This window comes from Cebus imitator, unplaced genomic scaffold (assembly GCF_001604975.1).
Source record: "Cebus imitator isolate Cc_AM_T3 unplaced genomic scaffold, Cebus_imitator-1.0 Scaffold385, whole genome shotgun sequence".
Taxonomy (NCBI): domain Eukaryota; kingdom Metazoa; phylum Chordata; class Mammalia; order Primates; family Cebidae; genus Cebus; species Cebus imitator.
In genome coordinates, this window is record NW_016107700.1 from 125414 (window position 1) to 138056 (window position 12643).

The following is a 12643-nucleotide window of genomic DNA, read 5'->3' on the forward strand; positions in this document are numbered from 1 at the left end:
AAAAAAGAAAAAGAAGTAATGTAGACAGTTGCATGACCATTCTAGTATTAATAACATTTATCATCAGTGCTTGTTCTTGACGTATACTGATCACCAGGTGACGTACGCTGTTTACCAGAGGAATATCAGGCTCTGGAACATAACTGGTGAGAAGCAAAGGGGAAGGGGTGGGTGATATGTGGAGGTTGCTCCAACTGCCTTTCCCTGTTCTAGAGTAAGGATAGCTCTAGATGCAGCCCTTGCCCTGTGTGAAAGGGTGGGAACACTCCCTGAGAGGCAGGGGTGCTGGTTTCCTGAAGCTGTCTTGGTCTCTGTGTTGGTGGTTATGCCTTTTTTTGTTTGTTTGTTTTTGTTTTTGTTTTTTGAGATGGAGTCTGGCTCTGTTGCCCAGGCTGGAGTGCAGTGGCGCGATCTCGGCTCACTGCAATGTCTGCTTCCCAGGTTCAAGGGATTCTCGTGCATCAGCCTCCTAAATAGCAGGGATTACAGGTGCACACCACCATGCCTGGCTAATTTTTGTATTTTTAGTAGAAGTGCGGTTTCACCATGTTGGTCAGGTTGGTCTCAAACTCCTGACCTCATGACCCGCCTGCCTTGGCCTCCCAAAGTGCTGGGATTATAGATGTGAGCCACCTCGCCTGGCCGGTTATGCCTCTTTAGAGGTCTCCTGGAGAAGTGTCCTCATTGAAACTTTCCCTTTAGGCCATCAAACCTTGGAGGCAGGGATGGCATCTCACACATCTTTAATCCCTACATGAGACTCATTTCTTCTCAGATCAGGGGATGCTGAAGTCTTGGTAAGCTGTAGCCTTTGTCAGCAGTTATTTTTTTCTCCCACAATTATTCAGGGGAAAGCAATGAACTCCATGAGGATGGGGATTATCTGCCTACGGTTGTATCTCCAGCACTTAGGCACCTAAAGAATGCTCAAGTTGTTGAAGGAAGTAATATTCCTTCCTTCAACAGTTGAGTGTCACAGCTCGGCTCTAACCCTGCACAGTCAAGGAAAAATAAATCTGACTGGATTAGACCTCCAACATCTAGGAGGGATCTGGAGCTGGTCTGCTGAAATGAGCCTAGGGGAAGGTTCAGAGGAACTCTTCCTCTTCTCTCTTTCTCACTCCACACTTTATGTGTCTAGTTTGATTGAATGGGATTCTTCTTAGGTGCCTACTATGATGCGAGTCTCACCATTAACCAAGCCCATTTGGTGATGAACCAGATTTTCTGCATAGCTCCTGTTAGCCTTCTCTTTCCTTCCCAGTGGAGTTGGCCTCAGTTCCAGGAAGCCACAGCTTTGTCCTGCATCCTGGGTATCCCTGAGTCCACAATGGTACCATCATTTTGACAGCAAGTTTTGCCAGTACCCATAGACTCCTACGCTGAGCTTCCTGTCTATCAGAACGGATTCCTTAGCTTTGGACTTTTAAATGTTAAGACACTTTCTTCACTTTGGGAATTGCTTCTTTTAGCAATATGTTTTCTTCATCCCAGCTTGTTTTTTCTAGGCTTATGTCCATCTCCCTGCCAGCTCACTGTTTAATTCCCAGCAGATCTGGAGGCTAGGGCTATGTATGGGTTATGAGGAAGTCTCCTCTGCTTGGCACTTAACAAAAATTCCAGTGATGAGCAGCAAAAAAAATAGTGTGCCTTTGTTGCTTCAATTTACTCTTTTTTTTTTTTTTTTGAGATGGAGTCTCACTCTGTCGCCCAGGCTGAAGTGCAGTGGCGCAATCTCAGCTCAGTGCAACCTCTGCCTCCTGGGTTCAAGCGATTCCCCTACCTCAGTCTCCCAAGTAGCTGGGATTACAGGCGTGCGCCACTAAGCCCAACTAATTTTTGTATTTTTAGTAGAGACGGGGTCTCACTGTGTTGGCCAAGCTGGTCTCGAACTCCTGACCCCAAATGATCCACTTGCCTTGGCCTCCCAAAGTGCTGGGATTACAGGCATGAGCCACCGCACCCAGCCTGCTTCAATTTACTCTTATCTGTCCACTTTTTTGAGTGGAGGTCTGTCATGACTTTCCCTTTCTAAAGCACAAAGCTAACGTAATATTTCATTTCATTTTATTTTTTTTTTGAGACAGGATCTCGCTCTGTTGCCCAGGCTAGAGTGCAGTCAGTGGTGCAATCTCAGCTCACTGCAGCTTCAACCTCCTGGGCTCAAGCGATCTGCCCACCTCAGCCTCCCAAATAGCTGGGACCACAGACACATGCCACTACACCTGACTAATTTTTGTATTTTTTGTAGAGATGGGGTTTTGCCATGTTGCCCAGTCTGGTCTAGAACTCCTGAGCTCAAGCAATCTGCTGGCTTTGGCCTCCCAAAGTGCTGAGATTACAGGCATGAGCCACTGTGCCTGGCCTAACATGGCATTTTAAAAAATTATAGTATTCCCGTTATTTGATTCCCTTAACTAACAATTTATTTAGAGTGGATACATGATCTAGTCTGGCAAATGAGATGGAAGTGGAGCTGACTTGAGAGGGATTCCTTTCCCAAAAAACACACAAAACCAGAGGAAAAAAGCTCTTGCCCCCTCTCCCTTTTCACCAGCCTGAACGGGGGTAGGCGCACTCCTGGAGCAGGAGGAGCGGCCCCCTTGAAACTTGAGATGGCTCACATGAGGACAAATGCCCGTATGCCAAGCACAGCATACTGCATCCCTGATGGCCTCATTTTGCAGTTGAACTGATGCCAGCAACAGTGCACCTCTAAACTTACGCGGTGGGCAAAATTACCTATTATTTGTTTAAGCCTGAAGTTGTATTTTCTTTTACTTGCAAAAGCATGCATTTCTAACTACAAGTTAATTTTCTCTGCCTTCTGGGTTCAAGCAATTCTCTTGCCTCAGCCTCCTGAGTAGCTGGGACTACAGGTGTACGCTACCACGCCGTGCTAATTTTTTTGTATTTTTAGTAGAGATGGAGTTTCACCGTGTTGGCTGGGATGATCTCAATCTTCTGACCTCATGATCTGCCCTCCTAGGCCTCCCAATTTTCTTCTTTTAGCACCTCACACTGGTCTTATTTCTAGGCTTTCTCTCATACAACATTTACTGTGTCTTCATGGGCACGTACTCCTGGCCCAAACTTCTCTCGGAATTTTATTTTTCCTCTCTCCTAGCTTTGAGCTGTACACTTGTTCTTGCTCACCACTGGATATTCAGCTCACTTTTCTCTAAAAGATTTGGTACTCCACTCCAACAAAATATTATATTTTTAAAATATGGGAAATGATGATATATGGAGGACCTACTATATGCCAGGCACCATGCCACATATATTACAGACATTACCTCATTGAGTCTTCACAACAGCCCAGTGTGGTAGGTATTAGCCTCCTCCTCCACTCTCCTATTCTTTTTTTTTTTTTTTTGAAAACAGAGTCTCACTCTGTTGCCCAGGCTGGAATGCAATGGGGCGATCTTGGCTCACTGCAACCTCTGCCTCCTGGGTTCAAGTGATTTTCCTGACTCAGCCCCCGAGTAGCCGGGATTACAGGTGTGCACCACCACACCCATCTAATTTTTTGTATTTTTAGTAGAGATGGGGTTTCACCATGTTGACCAAGATGGTCTCGAACTCCTGACCTTGTGATCTGCCTGACTCGGCCTCCCAAAGTGCTGGGATTACAGGCGTGAGCCACCACACCCGGCCCTCCACCCTTCTTTTATAGGTAAGCATGGTAATGTTAGAGAACTTGCCTAAGGCCTCTTAGCCAGCAATTAGTGGAGCCAGTTTTCATATCCAGGTCTATTGGATTCCCAAAATGCTCTTGCAATTCAGGGAGCAGGCTTGTATTTGTCAGGGTTCTTAATTCTAAGCAAAGTAATGCAATCTAGCTAATTTAAGCAGAAAGGGATTCATCTTAGTCCATTCTGTGCTGCTATAACAGAGTACCACAGACCATGTAACTTACAAGGAATAGCAATTTATTCTCTCATAAGTCTGGAGCTGGGACATCCATGATCAAGGCACCAGTGATTGAATCTCTGGTTCCATGATGATGCCTTGTTGCTGCATCCTCCAGAGAAGAGGAACGCTGAGTCCTCACATGGCAGAAGTGCAGGAGAGAGAGAACATGCTCCTGCATGCCTGTTTTATGGGAACATTAATCCATTGATGAGGGCAGAGCCCTCATGATCTACCCACCTCTCATTAGGCCCGGCCTCCCAGCACGGCTGCATTGGGGGTTAAGTTTCAGCATGAATTTTGGAAGGGACGCAGACATTCAAACCATAGCATTCCACCCCTCATCCCTGCAGAATATCCTTCTCACATGCAAAATGCATTCATTCCATGTCAATAGCCCCAAATGTCTTAACTTTTTTCATCATCTACTCAAAAGTCCAAAGTCCAGAGTCTCATTTTTCTCAGGTATGGTTGAGACTCAAGGTATGATTCAACCTGAGGCAAATTTTTTTTTAGCTCATACCTGTGAAATTAAACAAGTCACATGTTTCCAAAATACAATGGAGACAGGCATGGGATAGACACTCTTATTCCAAAATTGAGAGATAGGAAAAAAGAAAGGGATAACAAGTCCCAAGTAAAAGCCCAAAACCCAACAGGGCCAACAACCTCAGATCTTAGGGCCTGAGAGCCATCATCTTTGACTCCATGCCCCACCATCTGGACATAATGGGTGAGGGTTGGACCCTCAAGGCTCCCGGTGCCCCTACCCCCATGGCTATTCTGGGTGTAGCTCTCATGGATTAGAGTTGTGTCTGTGGCTCTCCCAGGCTAGTATTGCATGCTGATGGCTCTACAGTTCGGGTGTCTTGGGAGTGGTCCTGACCCATGGCTTTACTAAGCATTGCCCTATTTGGGTATCTTTGCAGTGACCCCCAATCCCACAGTTCCACTGGGTATTGCCCTAGTCAGGGCTCTCTGTGGTGGCTTTGGCCCTATAACAAGTCCCTGCCTGGGCCCCAAGGCTCTCCAAGACATCCTTTGCATTCTGCGTGGAGGAAGCCGTGCCACCACAGCTCTTGCTGTTTGTGTGCCTGCAGAATTAGTGCCGCATGGAAAACATTGCTGAGGTTTCTGGCTTATGCTTTTGGGGGATGTTGGGAGGAGACTGAGCTACACCTGGGCCCACTTGTGCCACATCTGGCACAGCCAAGGACTGCTGCACCAGAAAGCCAGGAGCTGAAACTGCAGGCAGCACTGAGTGGCAGGCCCTGAGGTCCCATAGGCGCCCCCAGCCAGGTAATTTCTTTTTTTTTTTTTTTGAGTCAGAGTTTCGCTCTTGTTACCCAGGCTGGAGTGCAATGGCGCAATCTCGGCTCACCGCAACCTCTGCCTCCTGGGTTCAGGCAATTCTCCTGCCTCAGCCTCCTGAGTAGCTGGGATTACCGGCACGCGCCACCATGCCCAGCTAATTTTTTTTTTGTATTTTTAGTAGAGACGGGGTTTCACCATTTTGACCAGGATGGTCTCGATCTCTTGACCTCGTGATCCACCCGCCTCGGCCTCCCAAAGTGCTGGGATTACAGGCGTGAGCCACCGTGCCCGGCCGCCAGGTAATTTCTAAGGACACCAATTTCAGTCCCAGTCCGTTCTGTACTGCTGTAACCAAATACCTGAGATGGGGTGCTTTGTAAAAATCAGAAATTTATTTTCTCATAGTTCTGGAGGCTGAGAAGTCCAAGATCAGGATTTGTTTCAGGGTATACAGTAGCTTACAGACTTTCCAATAGTCAGGGATCAAGCTTGAATGCTGCACAGCTTGAAGAAAAACCCAATTACACCAAGGACTGTCAACACAGAGGCCCCACCGCTGCTTGTGCACAGAAGCATGGGGCACCCATGACACTAGGACTTGGTTGATAGAGCTTCTGCCATGGCTGCTCTCAAAGAATCACGTCTCTGCTACAGGAGCCTTTGTGCAGCTGTTTCCTCATGGGGCTCTTTTTTCACCTTCCGAGTTTCCCAAACTTGCCTGGCAGCACCTGGGTTATGTATGTAATTGCAGCTGCAAGGGGATTTAGAAAACAGAGTTCTGGCCGGGTGCAGTGGCTCACACCTGGAATCCCAGCACTTTGGGAGGCCGGGCAGGTGGATCACAAGGTCAGGAGCTCAAGACCAGCCTGACCAACATGGTGAAAACTCGTCTCTACTAAAAATACAAAAAATTAGCTGGGTGTGGTGATGCGGGCCTGTAATCCCAGCTACTCAGGAGGCTGAGGCAGAAGAGTAACTTGAACCTGGGAGGCGGAGGTTGCAGTGAGCCAACTGCACTCCAGCCTGGGTGACAGAGTGAGACTTCATCTCAAAAAAAAAAAAAGAAAACAGAGTTTCTAGTTTTCCAGCATCCAAAGTACAGGATGGCAAGTGAGAAGGGACCAATAGCAGGATCCGCGAAGGCCTCCTTGAGGAAGGCTCTTTCTTTTCCGAAGAGCTGCCGATTTGGTTACTACTGTAAGGCAGAGAGAGCAAATGGATTGCAATTCAGCAGCAGCTCCAAAAAACTGGTAGTGCTAGAAAGGCTTTGAGGTGGAATTTTGGAAATGAGGACCATGGTGAATGAATGATGCCTTCTGTGAAATGAGAAGGAGGAAATGGGGGCTCCTTGCCATAGGTTAAGCTGCTGTCCTTGAAATTTCTTTTAGGTGGCGCAGTATTTAAGCTTGCATCAAACTATTCACAAACATTAGAAGCGTAAGATGGTGATTTACTTCAAGTACTTTGTTAATTTTTTAAACCTATTTTAAGTTTCCTTCTGGAAGAATACGGCCAAATGAAGCTTTCCTTGCCTTTCTTTCTTTTTCTCTCAGCCAGGGTCTTGCTCTGCGGCCCAGGCTGGAGTGCAGTGGCATGATCACAGCTCACTGCAGCCTGGACCAGGCTCAGGTGATCCTCCTATTTCAGCCTCCTGAGCAGCTGGGGCTATAGGCATACACCACCACACCCGCTAATTTTTTATTTTTATTTCTTGCAGAGACAGAGTCTCCCTTGTTGCCCAGGCTTGTCGCAAACTCCTGGGCTCAAGTGATCTTCTGGCCCTGGCCTCCCAGTGTCAGGATTCAGGTATGAGTCACAGCACTTGGCCTCCTTCTCCTCCTACATGAGTGTATGACAAATGCTCAACTTGTGAGACATCCCTTCTTTGTTGCTGTGATCTTACAAGAGATGGTTAAATAGGCCAGGTGCACTTTGGGGGGCCAAGGCGGGTGGATTACGTGGTCAAGGGATCGAGACCGTCCTGACCAACATGGTGAAGCCCCATCTCTACTAAAAATACAAAAATTAGCTGTCTGTGGTGCAGCGTGCCTGTAATCCCAACTATTCAGGAGGCTAAGGCAGGAGAATTGCTTGAACCCGGGAGGTGGAGGTTGCAGTGAGCCGAGATCACGCCACTACACTCTAGCCTGGTGCCAGAGTGAGACTCCGATTCAAAATAAATAAATAAATAAATAAAGGGACTTCTAACTGGTTATGAGAAGTCTTGTTGAACTGAAAGGATGGGGAAATGCTTTCAAACAGTTACCAATTTCTGCGCCTTAGTAATGTGCACATTTTAACACCTGAAGAAAAACCCCTAAGTTTCTTACTTGATTATTCTGTGCTAAACTGTTAGGTTTTTTCCCCTTAAGGTCAATGTTCATTATTTTAGTACCACCAGCTGAGATGACAGTTTGTCCCATGGGCTGTCAAGGACATTGACAAGTAACAAGGATATTGCTTTTCTTGAAAGGTTCTGGAGAGCTTTTCACCCCCACTCACCAGGTACTGACAGCAGAGAATGTCAATCCACTGGTCTCCGAGTGGCAGATGGAAGGTTTCCTGCTGCTGCCAGAAACCAAATACCCTAGAGTGAAGTCCTCTCTGAATTCTGCGCCCACCCTGTTCATTCATTTTCAGAGCCTGTTTTTCCTTTGACAATGCTTCTCAGACAGAACTGTGACAAGGTTACAAATGAACGATCTATCTGTATTGTGTAGTACAGCAAAATGTCTACTCTCTGAAATCGTCAAACATAGCAGATTCTAGTCCATTTTCTTGAGATATTCATTAGTAGCTACACTGGAGGTTACTGAATCCAATTTTCATTAGTGAATGTCCCCAAAGATGACATGTGCCTCTCTTTGCAAAATTGCCTGGTTTTCATAAACTTGACTATGAAGTTACTTTTAATGGAATCATGCTTTTCTTATTAACATCATCTTATAGGGATTTCATGCTCATAATAAATTGGTCTCAATAGGTAAGTTAAAACACTCAAGAGGATGAAGAAAATTAAGAGACGACTTTTGAAGGAAAAAAGGAACATCAGTAATAAAAATTTTAGCACATTTCAGCAAACACTGACACCAAATCCAATGTTTGCTTTTTTTTAATCTTTTTTTTTTTTTGAGACAGGATCTCATTCCATCACCCAGGCTGGAGTGCAGTGGTGCCAACCTGGCTCACTGCAGCGATCCTTCTGTCTCAGCCTCCCAAATAGCTGGGACTATAGGCGCATGCCACCATGCCTGGCTATTTTTTGTATCTTTTTCAGTAGAGATGAAGTTTTGCCATGTTGCCCAGGCTGGTCTTGAACTCCTGGGCTCAGAAGATCTACTCACCTCAGCTTCCCAAAGTGGTATGATTATAGGCATGAGCCACTGTGCCCAGCCTCTATGCATATGTTGAGAAGCCTCAATCAGAGCTCAGAGATGAAGCCTCAATCAGAGCTCAAGCCTCAATCAGAGCTCACTTTAACTCTGGTTAAAGTGAGGGATTTTTTTTTTTTTTTTTTTTTTGATACAGTCTTGCTCTGTCACCCAGGCTGGAGTGCAGTGGCGCAATCTCGGCTCACTGCAACCTCTGCCTCCTGGGTTCAAGCGATTCTCCTGCCTCAGCCTCCAGAGTAGCTGGGATTACAGGCACATGCCACCACACCCAGCTAATTTTTGTATTTTCAGTAGAGATGGGGTTTCACCATGTTGGCCAGGCTGGTCTTGAACTCCTGACCTTAAGTGATCTGCCTATCTTGGCCTCCAAGAGTGCTGGGATTACAGGTGTGAGTCACTCTGCCCGGCTGGGACTTGGTTTATATCTAACTCTGTAGAAGAAGCCCCAGGAAGAGCAGAGAACGCTATAAAAGACAAACTTGCATTTGGATTCTGGCTCTTCTGATTGTATATCTTAACTTTATGAGCATCAATTTTGTCATCTCTAAAATAGGGATAATGCTTCGGAGATGTGTAGTATGAAGTTAAAAAATATTGAGGCTGAGTGTGGTGGTGCACTCCTCTAGTCCCAGCGACCCAGGAGGCTGAGGCAGGAGGATTGATTGAGCCCAGGAGTTTGAGGCTGCAGTGAGCTATGATTGTACCACTGCATTCCAGCCTGGGCAAGAGAGAGACTCTGTCTCTAAAAAAGCAAAACTAAAAAACCTACAAAAATATTTAATATGTAGTTTCTGATGTACACTATCTTCTTGGTAAGTACTAACTTTCTTTTCCAATTTCCTAAGAAACAATGCTCAGTTCTTAGTGGTTGACTAAAAGTTGCAGAGGTGAAACTTTTCATTTCCATTTAGGTCTTGTTTTTGTTTGTTTGTTGTTGTTTTGAGACTGAGTCTTGCTCTGTTGCCCAGGCTGGAGTGCAGTGGTGTAATTTTGGCTCACTGCAATCTCTGCCTCCCAGGTTCAAGCGATTTTTGTGCCTCAGCCTCCAGAGTAGCTGGGATTACAGGCACATGCCACCACACCTGGCTAATTTTTGTATTTTTAGTAGAGATGGGGTTTCACCTCGTTGGTCAGGCTGGTCTCGAACTCCTGACCTCAGGTGATGCGCCTGCCTCGGCCTCCCAAAGTTCTGGGATTACAGGCATGAGCCACTGCTCCCTGCCTTAATTTTTTTGTTTTTCTTTTTAATAAAGACGGATTCTCACTATGTTGCCCAGGCTGCTCTCGAACTCCTGGGCTCAAGTGATCCTCTCACTCCGGTCTCCCAAAGTGTTGGGATTACAGGCATGAACCACCGTACCTGGCTAACTCTTGTTTGTATAAACACTATATGTCAAGATTTGCACTTACAATGAATCTCATTATCCCACTGTATTTCTTTTCTTGTGGTAATCCCCAAAACACAACAAAATCCTGCCCAGTCTCTGTATATTTTTGACCAAATATTACAGGCTCTTTAAGATAGACTACAAACACTAAGCAATTTGCTGTGTTTTTAAATGTTACTCTTTTTTTCCTACATAAAATGTTGAAATTCATCAAAATTCTAACACTTAAAATGCTTCATGACTATCATTATATACCAACTTTGTTTTTGGTCTGCATAGAAGCCACAGTGATGACTCAGTTCATTCCATGAGCCTCGAGTCTATTTGCTAAAATAGACAACAGCTGAGCCATATTTATGTCCTAATCTAATGAACCAACGATTTGAAAAATAACACTTTAAATCGGCTTCCTTTTTTTAAGAAAGAAATGCATTTAAAATACAATTTCCTTTTATATTCCTCCAAAGCCTGAGCTGTATGATTTTTTTTGTGTGCTTCCTAAAAAACGTCATCTCTAGAGGTAAATACTGAGTTTTGAAAAAGTTTACAGTTTTTGCTAAATAGACTGAAGACCTGCTTTCAAATTTAGATTTGATGATTAAAACAAGGTTCACCAGGTGTGGTGGCTCACACTTGTAATCCTAGCATTGTGGGAGGCTGAGAAGGGAAAATCACTTGAGCCCAGGAATTCGAGACCAGCCTGGCGTAACACCCTTTATCTACAAAAAATAAATAAAATTAGCCAGGGGTGATGGTACATGAGGTTGGAGGATCACTTGAGCCTAGAAGGTAAAGGCTGCAGTGAGCCATGATCATAGCACTGCACTTCAGCCTGGGCGACAGAGTGAGACTCTGTTTCAAAAACAAAACAAAACAAAGACAAGCTTTACTTTTTCATCATCAGTAAAGTGGAGATGATTTCGGTTTCACAGTCTTGGGTTTATGTTTGCGTAAGTGAAGAGCTAAGAGCAGAAAGGAGCTGTTCAAGTTCGGAAGGAGCAGAGGATGAGAATTCCTTCTTAAGCTGGTGCGGAACACTGATCTGCACCCAAATAATACTCTGAGGTGGCAGTGTTTCCAGCGGGGACGATCGTGGTTAGCTGTACGCTGCGCCTGGAGTGCTACGGTGTGGAAATGGAGGGAGGCCCCAGACTCACAGACACTTCCCAGACATCCTTTAACCTCTACTCAACAGGTGTAGCTGGTGGGGATGGACTGAGTCGGGGGGAGGAGGCTCCTGAAGAGCAGCTGATTCTTGCCTTTTGCGTGACTGTGGTCTAAGGACATGGAAGGACAACAATCTGACAATGGAACATTGTGTAAGGTATTTGTTAATGAATTTTTTTCTTAATATTAGGTGTTTTGATAATGCCACTTGCTTTGTCTCTTACTATTCTCTGTGTGGATTGGGCATGTTGCCTGACTGTTGATGACGGCCATTGGGCCTCGTTTCTTGATTGGGTGAAGCTGAATTATCAAAGGTCCCAAGCATGAAGATTTTGATCTGTTTCTACTTCTCTGTCTTCCCAGTCCAATGAATGTGGCCACTGGGGGTATGTGTCTGCTGTGCAGTCCCAAGCTTGCCCTCAGGTGAGCTGTTCTGAGGTGTAGACTGGAAGATAGGGAGTTAGCCCCATCATTGGGCCTGCCTGCCTGCCTGCCTGCCTTCCCTTTCTTTCTTTCTCTTTCCTTCCTTCATTTCCTCCCTTCCCTCCCCTCCCCTCCCCTCTCTTCCTTTTTTTTTTTCTCTTTTTTGAGATGGAGTCTAGCTCTGTCGCCCAGGCTGCGGTGCAGTGGCACGATCTCGGTTCACTGCAACCTCCACCTCCCGGGTTCAAATGATTCTCCTGCCTCAGCCCCCCAAGTAGCCAGGACTACAGGTGTGTGCCACCACACCCAGATAACTTTTTGTATTTTTAGTAGAGATGTGATCTCACCATATTAGCCAGGATGGTCTCTATCTCCTGACCTCATGATCTGTGAGTCAAGATGGCCAGGGGCAGACCTATGTTATTTCTAGTTAAATAATTATAAGCTTGCTTTACTTATTGTTCACTGAAGTTTATACCCCAAACTAAGCTATATCAAATATTCATGCAGTAAAATAGAAATCACAGGAGGCCTAAGGTAAAGACCATCTGACAGTGCTGTAAAACCGTGGAACACTGAGGGATGGTTGCGAAGCAGGAAGCTGCTTTGGTCCCACGAATGCCTTTTCAACATGGAGGCTACATGAGGGTCTCATAAAGAGGACTTGTGCAAGATCTCTGAGAAGGGAGGTGATCTCTGCTTACAAGATCTGGGGGGGTGGGTTTTTGCAGGTGGGAGCTTGCAAGGAAGAAAAGCCTTGCAGGGCAGACTGCCTAGGTTCTCAGGATACCAAGTAATTTTGATTGCTCTGTGTGGGATAAAAGACTCTTGATGCATTGGGTGTGGTCAGACCTGGTGTTGCCTTACCCACTATGCTTCTGATGCAAATGCACCTTGATAGCAACCAGAGGTAGAATTCAGTGTTCTAGGTTTGCATAAGAATCACATCTGTGCCAGGCACACGGTGGGTCACACCTGTAATCCCAGCACTTTGGGAGGCCGAGGCGGGTGGATCACGAGGTCAAGAGATCGAGACCATCTTGG